This window comes from Taudactylus pleione, unplaced genomic scaffold (assembly GCF_031769625.1).
Source record: "Taudactylus pleione unplaced genomic scaffold, aTauple2 ptg000383l, whole genome shotgun sequence".
Lineage (NCBI taxonomy): Eukaryota > Metazoa > Chordata > Amphibia > Anura > Myobatrachidae > Taudactylus > Taudactylus pleione.
Genome location: NW_028284784.1, coordinates 303,913 through 316,012, shown reverse-complemented (window position 1 = coordinate 316,012; position 12,100 = coordinate 303,913).

Genomic DNA, 12,100 nt, shown 5'->3' with positions numbered 1-12,100 from the left:
CATCTCTGTGTTACCTGGGGAAGTGATGATACTGCATGTGATATATCTGCTGTCATCCCCACACACCCCACACTTTACGTTGCTCATCTCTGTGTTACCTGGGGATGTGATGTTACTGCATGTGATATATCTGCTGTCACACCACACTTTACATTGCTCATCTCTGTGTTACCTGGGGAAGTGATGTTACTGCATGTGCTATATCTGCTGTCACCCCACACACACCACACTTTACATTGCTCATCTCTGTGTTACCTGGGGAAGTGATGTTACTGCATGTGCTATATCTGCTGTCACCCCACACACACCACACTTTACATTGCACATCTCTGTGTTACCTGGGGAAATGATGATACTGCATGTGATATATCTGCTGTCACCCCCCACACACCCCACACTTTACATTGCACATCTCTGTGTTACCAGGGGAAGTGATGATACTGCATGTGATATATCTGCTGTCACCCCACACTTTTCATTGCTCATCTCTGTGTTACTAGGGAAAGTGATATTACTACATGTGACATGTCTGCTATCACCCCACACACCCCACACTTTACATTGCTCATCTCTGTGTTACCTGGGGAAGTGATGTTACTGTATGTGATATATCTGCTGTCACCCCACACACCCCACACTTTACATTGCTCATCTCTGTGTTACCTGGGGAAGTGATGATACTGCATGTGATATATCTGCTGTCACCCCACACACCCCACACTTTACATTGCTCATCTCTGTGTTACCTGGGGAAGTGATGATACTGCATGTGATATATCTGCTGTCATCCCCACACACCCCACACTTTACGTTGCTCATCTCTGTGTTACCTGGGGATGTGATGTTACTGCATGTGATATATCTGCTGTCACCCCACACTTTACATTGCTCATCTCTGTGTTACCTGGGGAAGTGATGTTACTGCATGTGCTATATCTGCTGTCACCCCACACACACCACACTTTACATTGCACATCTCTGTGTTACCTGGGGAAGTGATGTTACTGCATGTGATATATCTGCTGTCACCCCCCACACCCCACACTATGCATTGCACATCTCTGTGTTACCTGGGGAAATGATGATACTGCATGTGATATATCTGCTGTCACCCCCCACACACCCCACACTTTACATTGCACATCTCTGTGTTACCAGGGGAAGTGATGATACTGCATGTGATATATCTGCTGTCACCCCACACTTTTCATTGCTCATCTCTGTGTTACTAGGGAAAGTGATGTTACTACATGTGACATGTCTGCTATCACCCCACACACCCCACACTTTACATTGCTCATCTCTGTGTTACCTGGGGAAGTGATGTTACTGTATGTGATATATCTGCTGTCACCCCACACACCCCACATTTTGCATTGCTCATCTCTGTGTTACCTGAGGAAGTGATGTTACTGCATGTGATAAATCTGCAGTCACCCCACACCCCCCCCCCACTTTACATTGCTCATCTTTGTTACCTGGGGTAGTGTTGTTACTGCACGTGATATATCTGCTGTGACCCCCAACACACCCAACATTTTACATTACACATCTCTGTGTTACCAGTGGAAGTGATGTTCCTGCATGTGATATATCTGCTGTGACCCCACACACCCCACACTTTACATTGCTCATCTCTGTGTTACCTGGGAAAGCGATGTTACTGCATGTGATATATCTGCTGTCACCCCACACACCCCACATTTTACATTGCTCATCTCTGTGTTACCTGGGGGAGTGATGTTACTGCATGTGATATATCTGCTGTCATCCCTCACACTTTACATTGCTCATCTCTGTGTTACATGGGGAAGTGGTTACTGCATGTGATATATCTGCTGTCACCCCACACACCCCACACTTTATATTGCTCATCTCTGTGTTACCTGGGGAAGCGATGTTACTGCATGTGATATATCTGCTGTCACCCCCCACACCCCACACTTTACATTGCTCATCTCTGTGTTACCTGGGGAAGCGATGTTACTGCATGTGATATATCTGCTGTCACCCCACACACCCCACACTTTACATTGCTCATCTCTGTGTTACCTGGGGAAGTGATGTTACTGCATGTAATATATCTGCTGTCACCCCACACACCCCACACTTTACATGGCTCATCTCTGTGTTACCTGGGGAAGCGATGTTACTGCATGTGATATATCTGCTGTCACCCCACACACCCCACACTTTACATTGCTCATCTCTGTGTTACCTGGGGGAGTGATGTTACTACATGTGATATATCTGCTGTCATCCCCCACACTTTACATTGCTCATCTCTGTGTTACCTGGGGAAGCGATGTTACTGCATGTTATATATCTGCTGTCACCCCACACACACCACACTTTACATTGCACATCTCTGTGTTACCTGGGGAAGCGATGTTACTGCATGTGATATATCTGCTGTCACCCCACACACCCAACACATTACATTGCTCATCTCTGTGTTACCTGGGGAAGTGATGTTACTGCATGTGATATATCTGCTGTCACCCCCCACACACCCCACACTTTACATTGCACATCTCTGCGTTACCTGGGGAAGTGATGTTACTGCATGTGATATATCTGCTGTCACCCCCCACACACCCCACACTTTACATTGCACATCTCTGTGTTACCTGGGGAAGTGATGTTACTGCATGTGATATATCTGCTGTCACCCCCCACACACCCCACACTTTACATTGTACATCTCTGTGTTACCTGGGGAAGTGATGTTACTGCATATGATATATCTGCTGTCACCCCCCACACTTTATATTGCACATCTCTGTGTTACCTGGGGAAGTGATGTTACTGCATGTGCTATATCTGCTGTCACCCCACACACACCACACTTTACATCGCACATCTCTGTGTTACCTGGGGAAGTGATGTTACTGCATGTGATATATCTGCTGTCACCCGACACACCCCACACTTTACATTGCTCATCTCTGTGTTACCTGGGGAAGTGATGTTACTGCATGTAATATATCTGCTGTCACCCCACACACACCACACTTTACATCGCACATCTCTGTGTTACCTGGGGAAGTGATGTTACTGCATGTGATATATCTGCTGTCACCCGACACACCCCACACTTTACATTGCTCATCTCTGTGTTACCTGGGGAAGTGATGTTACTGCATGTAATATATCTGCTGTCACCCCACACACACCACACTTTACATTGCTCATCTCTGTGTTACCTGGGGAAGTGATGTTACTGCATGTGATATATCTGCTGTCACCCTACACTTTACATTGCTCATCTCTGTGTTACCTGGGGAAGTGATGTTACTGCATGTGCTATATCTGCTGTCACCCCACACACACCACACTTTACATTGCACATCTCTGTGTTACCTGGGGAAGTGATGTTACTGCATGTGATATATCTGCTGTCACCCCCCACACCCCACACTTTACATTGCTCATCTCTGTGTTACCTGGTGAAGTGATGATACTGCATGTGATATATCTGCTGTCACCCCCCACACACCCCACACTTTACATTGCACATCTCTGTGTTACCAGGGGAAGTGATGTTACTGCATGTGATATATCTGCTATCACCCCACACACCCCACACTTTACATTGCTCATCTCTGTGTTACTTGGGAAAGTGATGTTACTACATGTGACATGTCTTCTGTCACCCCACACACCCCACACTTTACATTGCTCATCTCTGTGTTACCTGGGGAAGTGATGTTACTGTATGTGATATATCTGCTGTCACCCCACACACCCCACATTTTGCATTGCTCATCTCTGTGTTACCTGAGGAAGTGATGTTGCTGCATGTGATAAATCTGCTGTCACCCCACACCCCCCCCCCACTTTACATTGCTCATCTGTGTTACCTGGGGTAGTGTTGTTACTTCATGTGATATATCTGCTGTGATCCCACACACCCAACATTTTACATTACACATCTCTGTGTTACCTGAGGAAGTGATGTTTCTGTATATGATATATCTGCTGTCACCCCACACACCCCACACTTTGCATTGCACATCTCTGTTTTAACTGGGGAAGTGATGTTACTGCATGTGATATATCTGCTGTCACCCCACACTTTGCATTGCTCATCTCTGTGTTACCTGGGAGAGTGAAGTTACTACATGTGATATATCTGCTGTCACCCCACACACCCCACACTTTACATTGCTCATCTCTGTGTTACCTGGGGGAGTGATGTTACTGCATGTGATATATCTGCTGTCATCCCCCACACTTTACATTGCTCATCTCTGTGTTACCAGGGGAAGCGATGTTACTGCATGTGATATATCTGCTGTCACCACACACACCCCACATTTTACATTGCTCATCTCTGTGTTACCTGGGGAAGCGATGTTACTGCATGTTATATATCTGCTGTCACCCCACACACCCCACATTTTACATTGCTCATCTCTGTGTTACCTGGGGAAGCGATGTTACTGCATGTGATATATCTGCTGTCATCCCACACACCCAACACATTACATTGCTCATCTCTGTGTTACCTGGGGAAGTGATGTTACTGCATGTGATATATCTGCTGTCACCCCCCCACACACCCCACACTTTACATTGCACATGTCTGCGTTACCTGGGGAAGTGATGTTACTGCATGTGATATATCTGCTGTCACCCCACACACCCCACACTTTAAATTGCTCATCTCTGTGTTACCTGGGGGAGTGATGTTACTGCATGTGATATATCTGTTGTCATCCCCCACACTTTACATTGCTCATCTCTGTGTTACCTGGGGAAGTGGTTACTGCATGTGATATATCTGCTGTCACCCCCACACCCCACACTTTACATTGCTCATCTCTGTGTTACCTGGGGAAGCGATGTTCCTGCATGTGATATATCTGCTGTCACCCCACACACCCCACACTTTACATTGCTCATCTCTGTGTTACCTGGGGAAGTGATGTTACTGCATGTAATATATCTGCTGTCACCCCACACACCCCACACTTTACATTGCTCATCTCTGTGTTACCTGGGGAAGCGATGTTACTGCATGTGATATATCTGCTGTCACCCCACACACCCCACACTTTACATTGCTCATCTCTGTTACCTGGGGGAGTGATGTTACTGCATGTGATATATCTGCTGTCATCCCCCACACTTTACATTGCTCATCTCTGTGTTACCTGGGGAAGTGGTTACTGCATGTGATATATCTGCTGTCACCCCCACGCCCCACACTTTACATTGCTCATCTCTGTGTTACCTGGGGAAGCGATGTTACTGCATGTGATATATCTGCTGTCACCCCACACACCCCACATTTTACATTGCTCATCTCTGTGTTACCTGGGGAAGCGATGTTACTGCATGTTATATATCTGCTGTCACCCCACACACCCCACACTTTACATTGCTCATCTCTGTGTTACCTGGGGAAGTGATGTTACTGCATGTAATATATCTGCTGTCACCCCACACACCCCACACTTTACATTGCACATCTCTGTGTTACCTGGGGAAGTGATGTTACTGCTTGTGATATATCTGCTGTCACCCCACACACCCCACACTTTAAATTGCACATCTCTGTTTTACCTGGGGTAGTGATGTTACTGCATTTGATATATCTGCTGTCACCCCCCACACACCCCACACATTACATTGCTCATCTCTGTGTTACCTGGGGAAGTGATGTTACTGCATGTGATATATCTGCTGTCACCCCCCACACTTTACATTGCACATCTCTGTGTTACCTGGGGAAGTGAAGTTACCGCATGTGATATATCTGCTGTCACCCCCCACACACCCCACACTTTACATTGCACATCTCTGTGTTACCTGGGGAAGTGATGTTACTGCATGTGATATATCTGCTGTCACCCCCCACACACCACACACTTTACATTGCACATCTCTGTGTTACATGGGGAAGTGATGTTACTGCATGTGATATATCTGCTGTCACCCCCCACACACCCCACACTTTACATTGCACATCTCTGTGTTACCTGGGGAAGTGATGTTACTGCATATGATATATCTGCTGTCACCCCCCACACACCCCACACTTTATATTGCACATCTCTGTGTTACCTGGGGAAGTGATGTTACTGCATGTGATATATCTGCTGTCACCCCACACACCCCACATTTTACATTGCTCATCTCTGTGTTACCTGGGGAAGCGATGTTACTGCATGTGATATATCTGCTGTCACCCCACACACCCCACATTTTACATTGCTCATCTCTGTGTTACCTGGGGAAGCGATGTTACTGCATGTGATATATCTGCTGTCACCCCACACACCCCACACTTTACATTGCACATCTCTGTGTTACCTGGGGAAGTGATGTTACTGCATGTGATATATCTGCTGTCACCCCCCACACACCCCACACTTTACATTGCACATCTCCGTGTTACTTGGGAAAGTGATATTACTCCATGCGACATATCTGCTGTCACCCCACACACCCCACACTTTACTTGCTCATCTCTGTGTTACCTGGGGGAGTGATGTTGCCGCATGTGATATATCTGCTGTCACCCCCCACACCCCACACTTTACATTGCACATCTCTGTGTTACCTGGGGAAGTGATGTTACTGCATGTGATATATCTACTGTCACCCCGACACACCCCCAACTTTACATTGCTCATCTCTGTGTTACCTGGGGAAGCGATGTTACTGCATGTGACATATCTGCTGTCACCCCACACACCCCACACATTGCATTGCTCATCTCTGTGTTACCTGGGGAAGTGGTTACTGCATGTGATATATCTGCTGTCACCCCACACACCCCACACTTTACATTGCTCATCTCTGTGTTACCTGGGCAAGTGATGTTACTGCATGTGATATATCTACTGTCACCCCACACTTTACATTGCTCATCTCTGTGTTACCTGGGGAAGTGATGTTACTGCATATGATATATCTGCTGTCACCCCACACATTGCATTGCTCATCTATGTGTTACCTGGGGAAGTGATGTTACTGCATGTGATATATCTGCTGTCACCCCACACACCCCACACTTTGCATTGCTCATCTCTGTGTTACCTGGGGAATGATGTTACTGCATGTGATATATCTGCTGTCACCCCCCACACACCCCACACAATGCATTGCTCATCTCTGTGTTACCTGGGGAAGCGATGTTACTGCACGTAATATATCTGCTGTCACCCCACACACCCCACACTTTACATTGCTCATCTCTGTGTTACCTGGGGAAGTGGTTACTGCATGTGATATATCTGCTGTCACCCCACACACCCCACACTTTACATTGCTCATCTCAGTGTTACCTGGGGAAGCGATGTTACTGCATGTGATATATCTGCTGTCACCCCACACACCCCACACTTTAAATTGCTCATCTCTGTGTTACCTGGGGGAGTGATGTTACTGCATGTGATATATCTGTTGTCATCCCCCACACTTTACATTGCTCATCTCTGTGTTACCTGGGGAAGTGGTTACTGCATGTGATATATCTGCTGTCACCCCCACACCCCACACTTTACATTGCTCATCTCTGTGTTACCTGGGGAAGCGATGTTCCTGCATGTGATATATCTGCTGTCACAACACACACCCCACACTTTACATTGCTCATCTCTGTGTTACCTGGGGAAGCGATGTTACTGCATGTGATATATCTGCTGTCACCCCACACACCCCACACTTTACATTGCTCATCTCTGTGTTACCTGGGGGAGTGATGTTACTGCATGTGATATATCTGCTGTCATCCCCCACACTTTACATTGCTCATCTCTGTGTTACCTGGGGAAGTGGTTACTGCATGTTATATCTGCTGTCACCCCCACGCCCCACTCTTTACATTCCTCATCTCTGTGTTACCTGGGGAAGCGATGTTACTGCATGTGATATATCTGCTGTCACCCCACACACCCCACATTTTACATTGCTCATCTCTGTGTTACCTGGGGAATCGATGTTACTGCATGTTATATATCTGCTGTCACCCCACACACCCCACACTTTACATTGCTCATCTCTGTGTTTCCTGGGGAAGTGATGTTACTGCATGTAATATATCTGCTGTCACCCCACACACCCCACACTTTACATTGCTTATTTCTGTGTTACCTGGGGAAAAGATGTTACTGCATGTGATATATCTGCTGTCACCCCACACACCCCACACTTTAGATTGCACATCTCTGTGTTTTCTGGGGTAGTGATGTTACTGCATGTGATATATCTGCTGTCACCCCCCACACACCCCACACTTTACATTGCACATCTCTGTGTTACCTGGGGAAGTGATGTTACTGCATGTAATATATCTGCTGTCACCCCACACACCCCACACTTTACATTGCACATCTCTGTGTTACCTGGGGAAGTGATGTTACTGCTTGTGATATATCTGCTGTCACCCCACACACCCCACACTTTAAATTGCACATCTCTGTTTTACCTGGGGTAGTGATGTTACTGCATGTGATATATCTGCTGTCACCCCCCACACACCCCACACTTTACATTGCTCATCTCTGTGTTACCTGGTGAAGTGATGTTACTGCATGTGATATATCTGCTGTCACCCCACACACCCCACACTTTAAATTGCACATCTCTGTTTTACCTGGGGTAGTGATGTTACTGCATGTGATATATCTGCTGTCACCCCCCACACACCCCACATTTTACATTGCTCATCTCTGTGTTACCTGGGGAAGTGATGTTACTACATGTGATATATCTGCTGTCACCCCACACACCCCACACTTTACATTGCACATCTCTGTGTTACCTGGGGTAGTGATGTTACTGCATGTGATATATCTGCTGTCACCCCACACACCCCACACTTTGCATTGCTCATCTCTGTGTTACCTGGTGAAGTGATGTTACTGCATGTGATATATCTGCTGTCACCTCACACACCCCACACTTTACATTGCACATCTCTGTGTTACCTGGGGTAGTGATGTTACTGCATGTGATATATCTGCTGTCACCCCACACACCCCACACTTTACAGTGCACATCTCTGTGTTACCTGGGGAAGTGATGTTACTGGATGTGATATATCTGCTGTCATCTCACACACCCCACACTTTACATTGCTCATCTCTGTGTTACCTGGGGAAGTGATGTTACTGTATGTGATATATCTGCTGTCATTCCACACACCCCAAACTTTACATTGCTCATCTCTGTGTTACCTGGGGAAGTGATGTTACTGCATGTGATATATCTGCTGTCACCCCACACACCCCACACTTTACATTGCTCATCTCTGTATTACCTGGGGAAGTGTTGTTACTGCATGTGATATATCTGCTGTCACCCCCAACACCCCACACTTTACAATGCTCATCTCTGTGTTACCTGGGGAAGTGATGTTACTGTATGTGATATATCTGCTGTCACCCCCAACACCCCACACTTTTCATTGCTCATCTCTGTGATACCTGGGGAAGTGATGTTACTGTATGTGATATATCTGCTGTCACCCCACACACCCCACACTTTACATTGCTCATCTCTGTGTTACCTGGAGAAGTGATGTTATTGCATGTGATATATCTGCTGTCACCCCACACACCCAACACTTTACACTGCTCATCTCTGTGTTACCTGGGGAAGTGATGTTATTGCATGTGATATATCTGATGTCACCCCACACACCCCACACTTTACACTGCTCATCTCTGTGTTATCTGGGAAAGTGATGTTACTGCATGTGATATATCTGCTGTCACCCCAAACACCCCACACTATGCACTGCACATCTCTGTGTTACCTGGGGAAGTGATGTTACTGCATGTGATATATATGTGTCACCCCAAACACACCCCACATTTTGCATTGCACATCTCTGTGTTACCGGGGGAAATGATGTTACTGCATGTGATATATCTGCTGTCACCCCACACACCCCACACTTTACATTGCTCATATCTGTGTTACCGGGGGAAGTGATGTTACTGCATGTGATATATATGTGTCACCCCACACACACCCTACATTTTGCATTGCACATCTCTGTGTTACCGGGGGAAATGATGTTACTGCATGTGATATATCTGCTGTCACCCCACACACCCCACACTTTGCATTGCTCATCTCTGTGTTACCTGGGGAATGATGTTACTGCATGTGATATATCTGCTGTCACCCCACACACCCCACACTTTGCATTGCTCATCTCTGTGTTACCTGGGGAATGATGTTACTGCATGTGATATATCTGCTGTCACCCCACACACCCCACACTTTACATTGCTCATCTCTGTGTTACCTGGGGAAGTGGTTACTGCATGTGATAGATCTGCTGTCACCCCACACACCCCACACTTTACATTGCTCATCTCTGTGTTACCTGGGGGAGTGATGTTACTGCATGTGATATATCTGGTGTCATCCCCCACACTTTACATTGCTCATCTCTGTGTTACCTGGGGGAGTGATGTTACTGCATGTGATATATCTGGTGTCATCCCCCACACTTTACATTGCTCATCTCTGTGTTACCTGGGGAAGCAATGTTACTGCATGTGATATATCTGCTGTCACCCCATACACCCCACACTTTACATTGCTCATCTCTGTGTTACCTGGGGAAGTGATGTTACTGCATGTAATATATCTGCTGTCACCCCACACACCCCACACTTTACATTGCTCATCTCAATCTTACCTGGGGAAGCAATGTTACTGCATGTGATATATCTGCTGTCACCCCACACACCCCACACTTTACATTGCTCATCTCTGTGTTACCTGGGGGAGTGATGTTACTGCATGTGATATATCTGCTGTCATCCCCCACACTTTACATTGCTCATCTCTGTGTTACCTGGGGAAGTGGTTACTGCATGTGATATATCTGCTGTCACCCCCACACCCCACACTTTACATTGCTCATATCTATCTTACCTGGGGAAGTGTTGTTACTGCATGTGATATATCTGCTGTCACCCCACACTTTTCATTGCTCATCTCTGTGATACCTGGGGAAGTGATGTTACTGTATGTGATATATCTGCTGTCACCCCACACACCCCACACTTTACATTGCTCATCTCTGTGTTACCTGGAGAAGTGATGTTATTGCATGTGATATATCTGCTGTCACCCCACACACCCAACACTTTACACTGCTCATCTCTGTGTTACCTGGGGAAGTGATGTTATTGCATGTGATATATCTGATGTCACCCCACACACCCCACACTTTACACTGCTCATCTCTGTGTTATCTGGGAAAGTGATGTTACTGCATGTGATATATCTGCTGTCACCCCAAACACCCCACACTATGCACTGCACATCACTGTGTTACCTGGGGAAGTGATGTTACTGCATGTGATATATATGTGTCACCCCAAACACACCCCACATTTTGCATTGCTCATATCTGTGTTACCGGGGGAAGTGATGTTACTGCATGTGATATATATGTGTCACCCCACACACACCCCACATTTTGCATTGCACATCTCTGTGTTACCGGGGGAAATGATGTTACTGCATGTGATATATCTGCTGTCACCCCACACACCCCACACTTTGCATTGCTCATCTCTGTGTTACCTGGGGAATGATGTTACTGCATGTGATATATCTGCTGTCACCCCACACACCCCACACTTTACATTGCTCATCTCTGTGTTACCTGGGGAAGCGTTGTTACTGCATGTGATATATCTGCTGTCACCCCACACACCCCACACTTTACATTGCACATCTCTGTGTTACCTGGGGAAGTGATGTTACTGTATGTGATATATCTGCGGTCACCCCAAACACCCCACACTTTACATTGCTCATCTCTATGTTACCTGGGGAAGTGTTGTTACTGCATGTGATATATCTGCTGTCACCCCACACACCCCACACTTTACATTGCTCATCTCTATGTTACCTGGGGAAGTGATGTTACTGCATGTGATATATATGCAGTCACTCCCATATACCCCACACTTTGCATTGCATGGGGAGGTGATGTTACTGCATGTGCTATAAATGCAGTCACTCCTATATACCCCACACTTTGCATTGCATAGGGAAGTGATGTTACTGCCTGTCATATATATGCAGTCACTCCTATATACCCCACACTTTGCAT